Source organism: Talpa occidentalis, unplaced genomic scaffold (assembly GCF_014898055.3).
Source record: "Talpa occidentalis isolate TD23 unplaced genomic scaffold, MPIMG_talOcc4v2.1 talOcc4.7, whole genome shotgun sequence".
Taxonomy (NCBI): domain Eukaryota; kingdom Metazoa; phylum Chordata; class Mammalia; order Eulipotyphla; family Talpidae; genus Talpa; species Talpa occidentalis.
The window spans coordinates 90,635,189-90,649,231 of NW_023605083.1; positions in this window are offsets into that span (position 1 = coordinate 90,635,189).

A 14,043-nucleotide genomic window follows, 5' to 3' on the forward strand; every position below is an offset into this window, starting at 1 on the left:
GGTTTAACTTTTAATTTGTTTAACTTTTCCAAAATAGAAAGACTAATATAGTGAACCCTGAAGAACCCAGCACCCATCAACTCAGTTGAACTGAATTCATCTGTGACTCCTTCCTCAAAGGAAATATTTTCCCCCTTACCTAGATTTAGAATTGGAATTTGCATTTTGGGAGGGAGCAAAGAAAGGAGTTTTTATTTAATAGGCTTATTGAGATATAACTCACGTATCACAAATTTCATCCCTTAAAGTGTACAATTCAATGGTTGTACCAGCACCTAATCTAATTTAATTTTAGGATATTTTCATCATCCCAAATTGAACTTTGCACCCATGAGCAGTCACTCTCCATCCTCCACCCGATTCCACTCCACTCATCTATCATCTGTCTCTAAAAATGTGCCTGTTCTGAATATTTCACATAAGTGGGACCATGCAGTATGTTAGGATTGCTTCTCTATGTCTCTATAAACTCAATGATTTAGTCAAATGTCAGAAGCTAATTAAGGGGCCTACCTGGTGGCACAGAGGTTAAAGACAGCACTACGAAGCTATTGCCAGCCACTGCATCACAGTTAGATCCTGGGCTGGCCTGGAAGCTAACCCACATGGCACAGCAGGCCTCTCCTGGTCTCGCCCACTGCTTCCCTCAGCAGTGTATTTCAGTACATCTGCCTGTTCTGCTCCCCACTCTCTCTGGTGAATCCTCTCTCTCTCTCTCTCTCTCTCTCTCTCTCTCTCTCTCTCTCTCACACACACACACACACACACACACACACACACACACACCCGCACCTCTGGCTTACATCCCAGTTCTTGTGTGCATAAATAAATAAATCTTAAAAAAAAAAAAAGCTAATTAAGAAAGGCTAACTTTTTTACTGCCTCACGTCTTTTCCTTCACATCTGAACTCGGCATTCCACACGCCCAGTGCTGTTTTGGTGTGGTCTCTGTGGTTCCTGTTCTGTCCCGGTTTGGCTATAGGGGTGCACTCAGGCATGATGATGATCAAGTGCAATGTTAACTGAATGGAAATGTAAAACCAGCTCAGAGACATACAGTTACGCTTTCTGAACCTCTCCCTTTCCCCTTGCAAACCTGTACAGAAAACAAATATCTTCCTCTCTTCCACTTCCCCTAATCCTGCCTCCAAGTTCCTCTGATTGTCCAGTCCTCCACGGAAAATCTTATTTGTTTGTCAGAACAGAAACAAAGTCAATGTCCTTAAAAGGAAACAGGCAGCAGCACCAGGAGGAGGATGCCTGCTCAGGCAGCCTGGTCCTCACCCCACTCTGGCTGCAGTGAGCAGAGCAGAGGCTCAGGGGCCGATGCCTGGGAAGACACCCAAGATGGGCCTCTGTGGTTTTTTTCCCTCCTTGAAAGGAAGCAGGGCTGGGGAAGGCTCCCTTTCTCAGAAGACCTCTCTCTGGTGCCAGATGTAGGTACTGTGAAAAGAAGCAACAGCTCCAAGCGGGGCCCTTAAAATAGGAGAAACTTTTAAAACAAATTATTTGTGGTGTGGGGCAGCAAAAGCAGGCAGGGGACCAGCTGCATCAGCTTTGCAGAGTTAAGGGCAGAGAACCAGAACCATAGCAACCACCTTCTTTTCCCTCGTTGGGCGCAGCACCCCCTCACTCCGCCTTTGACCTTATTTTACCTCTTTTTGCTTCAGCATCTCAACCGCTTTCATCTGAAAATCTACCTAACCCTGTGATGTAACTTTGAATCCTGAAACCACATACTTTGATGTGGATTGAAGTGGGGCTGGGAGCAGGCAGAGCCCTGGGCTAGTCCTTAGCCTTTCTTTTCCAGAAGGATAAGGAGTGAGGAAATATTGACAATACTAGTGACGCTAAAATGTAAGTGAAATCTTTTATTTATTCAATGTCGTGTCCTACTGAATCTGGGTATCAGTTTCTTTCCACTTTTATCTAAAAGGGCCAAAATGCTTTTCAGTAATTGTTTGAAGGGATTTTTTTTTCATACTTCTAAGAATTATTCAAGTGTAACCTTGAGCCTAACTAAGCATGTTATAGGAATCTACATTTGCTTGAATATTTTGGTCTTACTTAAGTTGTAAACTGTCTTAATCATGAGACGTTGACATGATATAGGGACCTGGGCCATATTAACTCCTATGCTATCACTGATCTACCTTTCATTAACTTTGTCCAATTAAAAACCAGAAATCTGGGCCTCCCTGGTGGCCTAGAGGTTAAGCCTTAGTGCTATCACCATGTCAGAACCTCTAGCCTACACCCCAGTTCTTGTCTGCATAAATAAAAATAAATATTTTTTTTTTTTTTATAGAGGCATGTTTTATTTATTTATTTTATTTGTTTGTTTTGTTTTTTTTTACATGCACTGGGTACAGTCAGAGGCATGGGAGGGTGAGAGAATTCACCAGAGCCAGAGTGGGGAGCAGAGCAGGCAGAAGGACCGAAGTACACTGCTGAGGGGAGCAGCGGGCGGCAGGAGAGGTCTGCACGCCATGTGGGACCCTCCTCCGGTGGCCGGGGAGCAGCCGGGGATCGAACCAGCGCCGCAGAGGCCGCGGGCAGCTTCGCAACCCAGCGCTCAACCGCTGCGCCACCGGGGAGGCCCAAAAAAAAAAAATAAATATTTTTTTTAAAAAACAGGAATCTATCTAAAGTCATGTCTTTTGTAGAAAAAAAAATTTAAGCAAATTAATAAGTAAATCTCTTAAATCAACTGGAAGGTGCAATGTCGAATCTTCATTTCCCAAACTCCCCCATGAACTGCAAACCCAAACCAAGTGATTCACAAAAATAGTGAGGACAACAAAAGCACTCTGGAGGATTTCACAACTCACTGCAGGTTCTGTGACAGCACACATGGGGGTGGGGAGAAGCCAGTAGGTCAGAGAGGGGGAAACCTCCTTACCTGTCAGCACTGCTGACAGCAGCTCCTGCTCTGACACATTTTGGGAGGGGCGGATGAGTTGCTAAAAATGGGCCAGATACAGTGCTCAGGGCTCACTGACTCCTCCACACAGCCTCGCGAGGTGCATACTATCAATCCCACTTACTATTCACCATTAGAGAAACAGATGCATGCAAGCTTAAAGTAACTTATGCAATCACCCAGCTTAGTGAGTGGCTCAGAGTTCGGGCCATTGGCCCTGACCCTTTACAGATAAAAGGGAGCTATTCTTTTAATCAACAAATAGTTGCGTGTCTACCATAAATTAGGTAATAAGGGAGCTACACAGATAAATATGGTCTTTGCTCTCAAGGAGGGGAAACTTAATGGGAAAACTTAGTCGGAAACACAAGAGAAGCACATAAGGAAATAAAGCAGAATATTGTTTCCTAAGAGAAAGATTTTGCTAGATATTTTTTTCCTATGGGGGTTCACAGGAGAGAAGAGAAATTCTCATTTCACCTGGTTAAGATGTAGAAGGTGGGGCCTCCCTCATGGCAGAGGGGCTAAGTCCCAGTGCTATCAAGAGATTGCCAGCCACCGCAGCACGACTTCAATCCCCCACCAGGGAGATGACCCACATGGCACAGCAGACTTCTCCTGTCTTGCCCACTGCTTCCCTCAGCAGTGTATTCAGTAGATCCGCCTTTTCTGCTCCCTGCTCTGTCTATGGTGAATCCTCTCACCCCCACATCTCTGGCCTACACCCCAGTTCTTGTATGCATACATACATAAATCTTTTAAAAACCCATAGCCTCTTGATTATGGTGATAGATTGAGGATTATATCCCGCATGATTTCAGGTGCCTTTCCAGACTACTTTCTTCGTCTGGGGATGAACTTCTGGCCTGTCTGACCAGCTACCCAGAAGCTGAGAATGACTTTTTGCAAGTAACAGCCTCAGTTTCCTCTTTTATATGACTCTGGTATTTATCACACCCACCATAATACAATCATTTTATGATACTCATGATGGTTTCCTTCTCCTACTAGATTGCAGTCTCCTTGAGGAAACTGGCTCTGATTAAAAGGGTGAATGAGGGCCTCCCTGGTGGAGCAAGGGGTTAAGCACTGCACTATGAAGCAATCTGCAGCCTCTGCAGCACAAGTCCAATCCCCGACCAGCCAGGGAGCAACCCACATGGCGCAGCAGACCTCTTCTGACTCGCCTGCTGCACCCCTCAGCAGTGTATTTCAGTCAATCCTCCTGTTCTGGTCCCCACTCTCTCTGGTGAATCCTCTCACCCCCGGCATCTCTGGCCTATACCCCAGCTCTTGTATGCATAAATAAATAAATCTTAAAAAAAATTTTAAAAAGGGTGAATGAGGTTCAGTCCCTCATATCTCAAAGAATCCAGAATCAAGGGGCAATGACAGACTCAAAATTGCCAATCAGGGCCTCCCCTGGTGGCGCAGTGGTTAAGCGCTGGGTTGCGAAGCTGCCCGCAGCCTCTGCAGCGCCAGTTCAATCCCCGGCCACCAGCAAGGGTCCCACATGGCGCAACAGACCTCTCCTGCCCCTCCTGCTGCTCCGCTCAGCAGTGTATTTCTTCATCAGTCTGCCTGCTCTGCTCCCCGCTCTGGCTCTGGTGAATTCTCTCACCCTCCCGTGCTTCTGACTGTACCCAGTGCTTGTATAAATAAATAAATGAATGAATGAATAAATAAATAAATAAATAAATAAATTTTTTCAAAAAACAAAAATTGCCAATCATAGGTTAAGTGTGGTGATGGAGATGTGCCCCGGAGAGGCTTAAAAAAAGGATCCCTGAGTGTTGCACCTCCCCCTGCAGTGACCTTTAGGGCTAACCGTCCCTAGGTCCAGCTGGGCAACCAGCGCGCAAGGGGACAGAAACATTAATTCCAAAGAGCACCTGTATCCCTATGTTTATAGCAGCACAATTTACAATAGCTAAGCTTTGGAAACAACCCAAATGCCCAAAAATAGATGACTGGATCAAGAAGATGTGGTACATATACACCATGGAATATTACTCAGCATTCAAAAAAGATAAACACATGCAATTTGCAGCAACATGGATGGTGCTGGAAGGGATCATGCTCAGCGAAATAAGCCAGAAAGAAAAAGAAAAATACCAGATGGTCTCACTCATTACAGGAATCTAGAAAACCTAAATAAGGGACCAGGAAAAAGAATAACTATAAGAAAGAAAAAAATCAAAATCAACAAACAACTATGAACCAGAGACACACTTTTGGGGGGGGGCGGGTAAAGGAGTGTTTGGGGCTAAAATCAGGGTTTGGGGTTGCAATTGTATGGGGAATATAAAAAAAAAAAAAGAAAAGGATCCCTGGGCCTCCCCTGATAGTGCAGCGGTTGAATGCTGGGCTGCGAGCCTGCCCGTAGCCTCTGCAGTGCCGGTTCGATCCCCGGCCGCCGGCGAGGGTCCCACAAAAAAAAAAAAAGAAAAAAAAAAAAAAAAAAAAAAAAAAAAAGAAAAAAAAAAGAAAAAGGAAAGGATCCCTAACCCAGACTGTGGGAACCAAGGTTGTTGAGATTACAGCAGCAAAGTTGAGACCATGGGTGACTAGGAGGCAGCCCAGCAAAGGGGCTGTGAGGTATGGGAGGAACTTCCAGGAGGAGCAAAGGCACAAAGGCAGTAACAGCTAGTGTCTGCAAAGAACCATACAATTTGGTGGGAGATAGAGAGTGCCAGAAGCAAAGACGGGTCAGGCCCTGTAGAATTTTATTTAAATACTTAGTATAAAATGTCATCCAAAAAACATAGCAAAATGGGTCCTAGGCCATAGCCCCTCCATAAATACTCTGAAAATAAATACACTATGATGATGGGTTCAACATTCTCTAACGTTCCTTGCATTCCTCAAAAGTCAGCACTGCTGCTTGAGCCCTCTCTGTGATTTGAGTCCCAAATATTGCTAGTTTTGAAGAGAGTATCAAACTACATCCATAGGCTTCATATCTAGAAAGTTTGCTCTATAGAAACACCTATTTGGAGGTTAGGGAGTGATGTTAAATCCACCTTGAAGGTAAGATATACCAGTTGGGCTGGGTTTGCCCTCCCCCGGTTGCGGGTCACAGTTGGTTCTTGCACTGAGCACATGGCAGAAAATCAAACATTGAGCACCAAGTGTTTGGTGCAAGGGAGAGATTTAATATCTGGAAGGCATCAACCAGGATGGTAGGAGGCACTCCTCTATCTATCACCCTGATCGAGGGGCTATGGGTTTTTAAAAGATTTATGTATATATGTATGTATGTATGTATGTATGCATACAAGAACTGGGTGTAAGCCAGAGGTGCGAGAGGTGAGAGGATTCACCAGAGACAGAGTGGGGAGCAGAACAGGCAGATCTACTGAAATACACTGCTGAGGGGAGGAGCGGGCAAGGCAGGAGAGGTCTGCTGCGCTATATGTGGGTTAGCAGGGACTGAGCTCAGGCCACAGCAGTGATAGCACTGAGACTTAACTTCTATGGGTTTTTTATCAAGAGGTTGTAGGAAGCTGTGGGAGTCACCTGGGGCAGGGGCAGGGCGTTCAATTTCAGCAGCATGGGTCTGTGCTCTGTGTTTATGGTGGATTTGTTGACATGCAGGAGCTCATGACCATGGTTAAGTGGCCTGTGTTTCTCATCTGTGTGAAGGCTTACTGCAATGCTCCCTGATTTCTTGAAGGACAAATTCATCCTTATCTCACAGGTGTCTGTTTTATGCTATGCAGAGAGGTAGGTTAATGTACGTCCAGAGGATTGACAGAGGTGGGGGGGCTTAGCTGAGTCATACAAACCGAGTATGGTGTTGGGCCGGTTTCACCCCTCTTGAGTTGTCAAAACCAGACCCTGGACTGGAGACACACACAGGGAGGGGTCAGAACTTTGGCCCTTCACAGCCATCCAGCGGGGAGGGGATCAGGAGAAACCAGGTTGAAGCAGGCGGAATAAGATAAACAAGATAAAGATTCAGGCTGACTCAGGCTTACCTCCTTCTCAGAGATCTGAGGTCAGCATTCCTGAGATAGAGGGAGGAGGGGCTGCTGCTGAGCAGAAGGCAAATGCTACAAGATGCAACACCCTTTTGTGATGATCTTCCACACAGATGGAGAATAAATCACCAAAATCAGTATCGAGATTTTATCCTATCATAATATTCATGAGTTAGGGGCCTTCTGGGTGCTTACTCCAAGGCCAGCCCCATGTTCACAGGCTATGAGGATTTTGTGTCCATCCTCCTACCCACACCAACAATAGATGGTTAATTGTGGGTATTCAAAACAGGAACCCTAGCAATTGTCCGGGATTCCGGCTACTTTCTGGCACACAGGTAAGGAAATTAGGGGAAGTGAAATATCAGGAGTTGGAGACTTGGAAAATCTTTACGACTGCCTCTCCCTCCTGTCTCAGCAGGAGACTATGAGGGAGCAGGAAGACCACCATCTTTCTTGACTGCAGAAGGAGAATAGCCTCAGGCCCCCCAAATTCACTCCCTATTTAAAAAGTGTATTTCCTCAAAAATCCCTATTCCCTGGGGCACATGGTGCTGGGGGCAGGGTGGGGGGGACGGGAGAGGGGAGCTGAACACAGGTGACAGCCTTAGGACTCTTCAGGCTCTGTGGGTTGTCCCAGGAAGCCTGTCCCCCAAGGAGATGGATTTTCCAGGTGAGAAGGGTAAGTCAAAATGTTATAGGGCAGCCCCGATATTGAGCGGGTTGCCTGGCTGTGGGTCCTCACCCGCGCGCTTAAAAAGGACTTATTAATACTCCACTACAGACACACACAAAAGGTTAATAAAAGGTTTATTTACAAGGGAAAAAGAAATAAGGAAAATGTACAACTCAGGGAGAAAATAGGGAAATAAAGTCTTTAATGCGTCCTACCCGATCTGCCGACCTGGAAACCCAAAGGCACTCTCAGAGCTGGCCGGACGCTGCTAGCTGGTGGAGAGCCAAAATGGGGGAACCCTCCAAAGCCCACGTGTCTGCCTTTTATGTCAACCTGGCCTCTTAACCCCACCCTCAGGTCCCAGCCACCTTCCCTTTGGTGGTGATGGGATTTGGAGTTCCCAGTGTCTTTGGCTTTGGCCTGGGGTGGGTCCACAAAGCCTGCATGGAATTAGCTTTAGGACATCCTTTTCCCCCTAACAAAAACTCTTGGTCTCCTTGGTTATTCCTCAGCCTCTTCCCTACCTCCTCCTCAGGGCCATCTCTCCTGTCCTTGTATTCCAGCTTCCGCTCTTGTGTGAAAACTCACCGTGAAGTTTAAGGTTTGGGCACTTATATTTCCTACATTAACCTTTCTTCCCATTTATGTGAGCCCTCTCAACCCAGACATGAACACATTTCATCTTAGGACACAGCAGTGCCCAGTATCCAAGTCCCATCAAGTAAGACTCTTCCACTTTCTACTTCAAGTATCCATTCCCCACTGGGCCCACACAAAAGGCACTTTATAATCCCACAAACATCAGCACCCCAGGCACACTTGCTTCTAACAATGATGTCACAACCGATCCTTGACTCTTTCTCTGTGGGTCTCGCTTCTCTTGTAGCTTTTCTAGCTTTCAGCTTCTTTCACATACAGAGCTCCATTTCTAAAGACATTGTGGGTTCTTTTGTCTCAAATTCACTCCAAGAGAAGAGCACCTACACTTTATTATTTTTCTTTCCCTCCTCTGCAAGGCCCCTAACATATAGGAATCGTGGTCTGTAAACTGTCAATAACCAATTCACAAATAGGCAGTGGGGTGGGTTGGCCTGAAGGTGATATGGTACCCCAAGCTAAGCGCACAGGCCCTGGGGACAGTCCATCACCAGGACTCAGACTCTACTCCACTGGGCTGTTAGGAAGACTAAATTTGTCAATATTTTTAAAATACATAGATTAGTATCTGCCACATAACCAGCACTATAAAAGTGTTGAGTAATTAGGGTAGTGTCTTTTTCATTTTAAACCTCTGAGAGTATGGGCATACCTCAGGAATAGTTCAGATTTGGTTCCAGAGCACCACAATGAAGCAAGTATTGCAATCAAGGACATTCCATGAATTGTTTGGTTTCCCTGTACATACAAGTTATGTTTACTCTATACTGTATGTAGTCCATTAAGTATTTAGTGGCATGATTTTTAAACAATGCACACATCTTAATTTTAAAATACCTTATTGCTGAAAAAAAATGCTCACTATTACCTGAGCCTTCCTTGAGTCAGCTTCTTTATGCTGGCAGAGGGTCTTGCCTGGATGTTGATAGTGCTGACTGATCACAGTGGTGGCGGCAATTTCTTAAAAGAAGACAACAGTGACGTTTGCTGCATCAACTCAACTGACTCTTGCTTTCATAAGAGATTTCTCTGCAGCACACAATGTTGTTTGATAGTACGAAATTCTTCAGAAAGACAGGTGGCTATGAAGAAGATAAAACAGGGTGACATGAAGTACTCTAGAGGTGTCATGTCTGTGGCTAACACTGATGGTTGTCGTCAAGGAAAGTTCTCTGAGAAACTGACGTTGACATTGAGGCCCACTGGATGTGAGACTCCTTGCAAAAATTGGGACGGAAAGTGCTTAGAAGCTCGAAATAAAGTCACAAGAGTAGATGAGCAGCAGAGCCTTTGGGCCTGATGGGCCACAGGAAAGACATATGTTCTCTTTCTAGGTGTCCTGGGAACATGGAGTTTGAAGGAGACTAGAGGCTGAGAGGTTGGGCCTGTGAAGTTTTATTTCTAAGAAATTTCTCATGTGATTCTGATCTACAACCAAAATGAGACCCCTGTCTTATAGCATCCTAACCATTTCCTCTGAAATATGACTCTTCTTGAGGTCTTCTTCCTAGCACCTTGTCCACAGGAAGGACTTCTGGCTGGGTCCTGGCTTCACAATCCTGCCCATTTCATGAATGAAGAATGGACCAAGAGAGGCCTCCCTGGTGGCACAAGGGGTTAAGATGCAGCACTATGAAGCTATCCGCAGCCACTGCAGCACGAGTTCAATCCCTGGCCAGGGAGCTACCACATGGCACAGCAGACCTCTCCTGACTTTCCCGCTCCTCCCCTCAGCAGTGTATTTCAGTAGATCTGCCTGTTCTGCTCCCAGGTGAAACCTCTCACCCCCCGCATCTCTAGCCTGCACCCTAGCTCTTGTATGCATAAATAAATAAATATTTTGAAAAAAAAGAATGGTCCGAGAAAGACATTTTGAATCACACAGAAAGCAGTGACAGGCACCACCCAGTTCCGTGGGACGTATGAACTTTCACAGGAGCTAATTCAAGTGTAGGTTTCCTAGAATTTAACAAAGAACCCATTTGAAAATCCATATTTATTAAATTCATTTAGTTACTCTCCAATATAAATCCTACCATCTACTAAGAGTCACGAGATAGCCAAAGATTATTCATTCTGTGTATAGGCTCTCTCCTCAGTAGGAATTATCCAAGATTTAATTACTCTCTGAGAATGCCGGTTTTGATTAGATTTATAGACTTTCCCCCCTGTGGCATGACTTCTCTGAAAGACAATAATGTCAGAATTTTATTTAAAGCCTGAACCACACTGATTTTTCTGATCAATTGTATTGTATAACAGCCTGGCAGTCTGAGATCTGGGGTATGGTCACCGACATAACCTAGTGGATTCTAAGCAATTTGTGGGCCTCATTTTCCTTATGAGTATTTAAACTCAGATAATATTAACAGTTTTGTATACATTTTGGGAATTAAATAAAAACTTTAAAAGAAAAATTTAATAAAATCAGAAAATTGGGCTAATTTCCCCCATATATTCTCCAGCATGCAATTAGTGTACAGATTGTAATGCTTTTCTTATCATGGCCGGCCAGGGAGGTGACCCACATGGCGCAGCAGACCTCTTCTCTCTCACCCTGTCCTCCCTCAGCAGTGTATTTCAGTCAGTCTGCCTGTTCTGTTCCCCACTTTGTCTCTGGTGAATCCCCCACCCCCGCACCTCTGGCTTACACCCCAGTTCTTGTATGCATAAATAAATCTTTTTAAAAAATCCCAAACCAAAACCTCTAGTATGGCGTCACCGTCTCCCCTCAAGTTTGTGCACTTCCCTTCTACAGACTATCGCAGAAGGTGCTCAATGCTCTTCACTTTCTTTAGAACTCAAGAGCTCCCAAGATGGGAAAGAAATGCCAACTCAGGTTATCCCTTCTGGAAAACGAAGACGAAAGCAGGTCCCTGTGGAGGAAGAAATCCCCGCGGGACTCTCGCCCCCCAAACCTCATGCTTCCCTCCTCTGGCCCCTGGGTCCCGCAGCACCAACCCTAAGCAGCTCGAGGAACCCACTCCATCAGGGCGCGCGAGGCTAGTCTCCTGCGCGGTGGCCTGTAGCTCCACTCCCGCGCACCCCTGGGAGGCTCACGAGCGCGCACAGCCGGGGGAGCGCGCACAGCCGGGGGAGCGCGCACAGCCGGGGGAGCGCGCACAGCCGGGGGAGCGCGCACAGCCGGGGGAGGGCCCCGCGCCGTGCGCTTGCAAAGCTCTAGGAACGCGCAAGCCAAAGAGGCCCGCGCGGGAACGGAGCTTTCCCCCCCTGTCGGACAATGGTGGAACAACAGGGCTTGGGGGAAAGGTGTTGGCGCTTGGGGGAGAGGTGGGTGCCAGGCATTTTAGTGGATTAAGCTAGGGAGGATCTTTACATCGTTTGAGCCCTGACCTCGTTTTGCGGCACCTCCCTTCTTTCCCAAGCCTTTCTTTCCAATTTAGAAAAAGGGCAGGCACCAACCTTGAGCTCCTGATATGTGCTGGGCCCTTCACTAGTGTTGTGTCATTAAATCTTCCCAACAGTTTCATTGGGTTATGACAGAGAAGGCGGTATCTGAGGCCATAGGGTAACACATCTGACCCAGAGTAACACAGCTCATATGTGAGGGGCCTGGGACTCAGGTCTGTACTCAAAAGGTTGACTGCAGCCCTGACCTGTTGGGGATGGGGCCCTGGACTTGGGCAAGAGAGCTGCTTCTCCTCACTAGTCAAGAAGGCTTTGTAAGAACACCCAGAACAGCTTTTTAAAGCTTGATTGGTAGGCATGAGAACTTTTTAGGCTAGTCCATGGATCAGGATATCAGGCAGGAACCTAACTACAGCCTAGAAGGAATGGGATCTCAGGGGAAGATCCTCCTAGGTATCTGAAACTACAGTCCTCCAGGGATTAAGGGGATTGAGGGAGAGCATGAGAAAGGAACTGAAGGAGTTGAGGTGGAAATCCCCTCATATCAGGACACTGCAGGTTAATGTTGCTCCTACCACTATGGAATTGTTTCAGGATGAGAGTGGCAGTTTCTACAATGCCCAGCTGCTGACCAGACTTTCAATGAAACAAGGCTACCCAGGTGATGCCACTGTCTCTCTCCTCTTGCTTTTCAAAAGAGACAGAAGTATGAAGGGGGCTCCCTGGTGGCGCAAGGGGTTAAGTCTCAGCACTATGAAGCCATCGGCAGCCACTATGGCATGAGTTCGATCCCCGGCCAGGGAGCTGACCCACATGGCGCAGCAGACCTTTCCTGTCTCACCTCCTCCTCCCCTCAGCAGTGGATTTCAGTCAGTCAGCCTGTTCTGTTCCCACTCTGTCTCTGGTGAATCCTCTCGTCCTCCCGCACCTTTGGTCTACACCCCAGCTCTTGTATGCATAAATAAGTAAAATAAATCTTTTTTAAAAAATAGAGACAGAAGTGTGGAGGAAGTGAGAACTTGTCTAATGAGGCAGAGGCTGCTGGCCTTTGACCTGGACAGAGGTGAACACTAATATACAACCCACTTAAGTATCCAGTAGTGTGGGCAGAGCTGAGTACAGGGCTACGGAGATAGCCTGTGAGTCAACTTAGATTAGGTAGGATGCTAAGCCAGCCTGCTTTGCATAGTGTTCCCCAAAACTCTACTGGTACAGGAAGCAGTACCTCAGTTACAGCCAGGGTTTCAAAGATTCCATGTGAAGGAATAAGGTGATGGTGCAGTCTGTGATTTTTCAGGAGTGGTAGATTTAGGAAGAACCTACACACGGTCCACCTGAATTAAAATGTCATCAAGTAGCTACTGATATGGAATCTTTAAAAGGGAAGAGAACAATTTCAAACCAAATTAGAAAGCTTGGAGTTAGGAAGTTAGGAACACAGAACGGTTAAGACTTTAAAAAAAAAAAAGTATTGGGGTTTCCAAATGTATTCCAAATGAAAGAACAAAAAGTCCAAATGAATAACTAACAAAGGGGAAAAAAGAGGGCTCCAAAGAGAAAAAGGAAAGCAGACTGTATTTCCAAGGAAACCAAGGGTGAAATTATAGAAATGTCCAAATTGAGTGAGAAAATAGGCAGATTATCTGGGGCGACTTCTGCTCATGATTCTGGAGATCCCCAAATAGTAGGTCTCACTTCTTCACAGGCAACTTTGAGGGAAGACCAGAAACAAGGGACAGACTTAGAAAAATACCTGAGACCTCACACATGAGCAGAAGGTAACATGACTTCTAGCAGGACAGGTGGGATCCGACAACCGAAGGCAAGAGGTGGAGTCTGGGCCTCAGGTAAATTGACCCAGGTTGGGATCCTACCTTTCTCTCTAAAAAATTCTAAGATTTTGGCAGTTCATGAATTTATTCAAGCCTCAATCTTCCCATCTGAAAAAATAAGAGACAAAAAGTGACCTACGTAACAGCGTAGAGGATGTCGTGTATATAGAATACTAGCATGCAGCCTAACTAAGATATAGCAGGCACATCTCTGAATAAAACCTAGAGTTCGTCCCTTTTTTAGATTGGCTTGGGAGAAGTGGGTAAAGAAAAAAGTAGTTATAACACGCATTTAGATAAGGCAGTCTTAAAGGGAAAATAATCCAGCAGGATTTTAAATGAGAGCTATCTTTCCCATCTCCACTCCCACGGCATTGTCTGCAAAACACAGCTTGCTCTGACCTGTAGAGCATTTGGTATTCTATCATCTTCTTGCTCACATTTAGTCTTCTCCACCAGATTATAAACAGCTCAAGTAAACACTGTGGCCAAACTATCCATTACATAGCAGATCTTGGGTCACCTCAACAGGTCCCTGAAGTCCTGGCCGTCAAAGATGCCCATATAAAGGGAGGCGGCATGAGGGTAGGGAAACCAACGGTT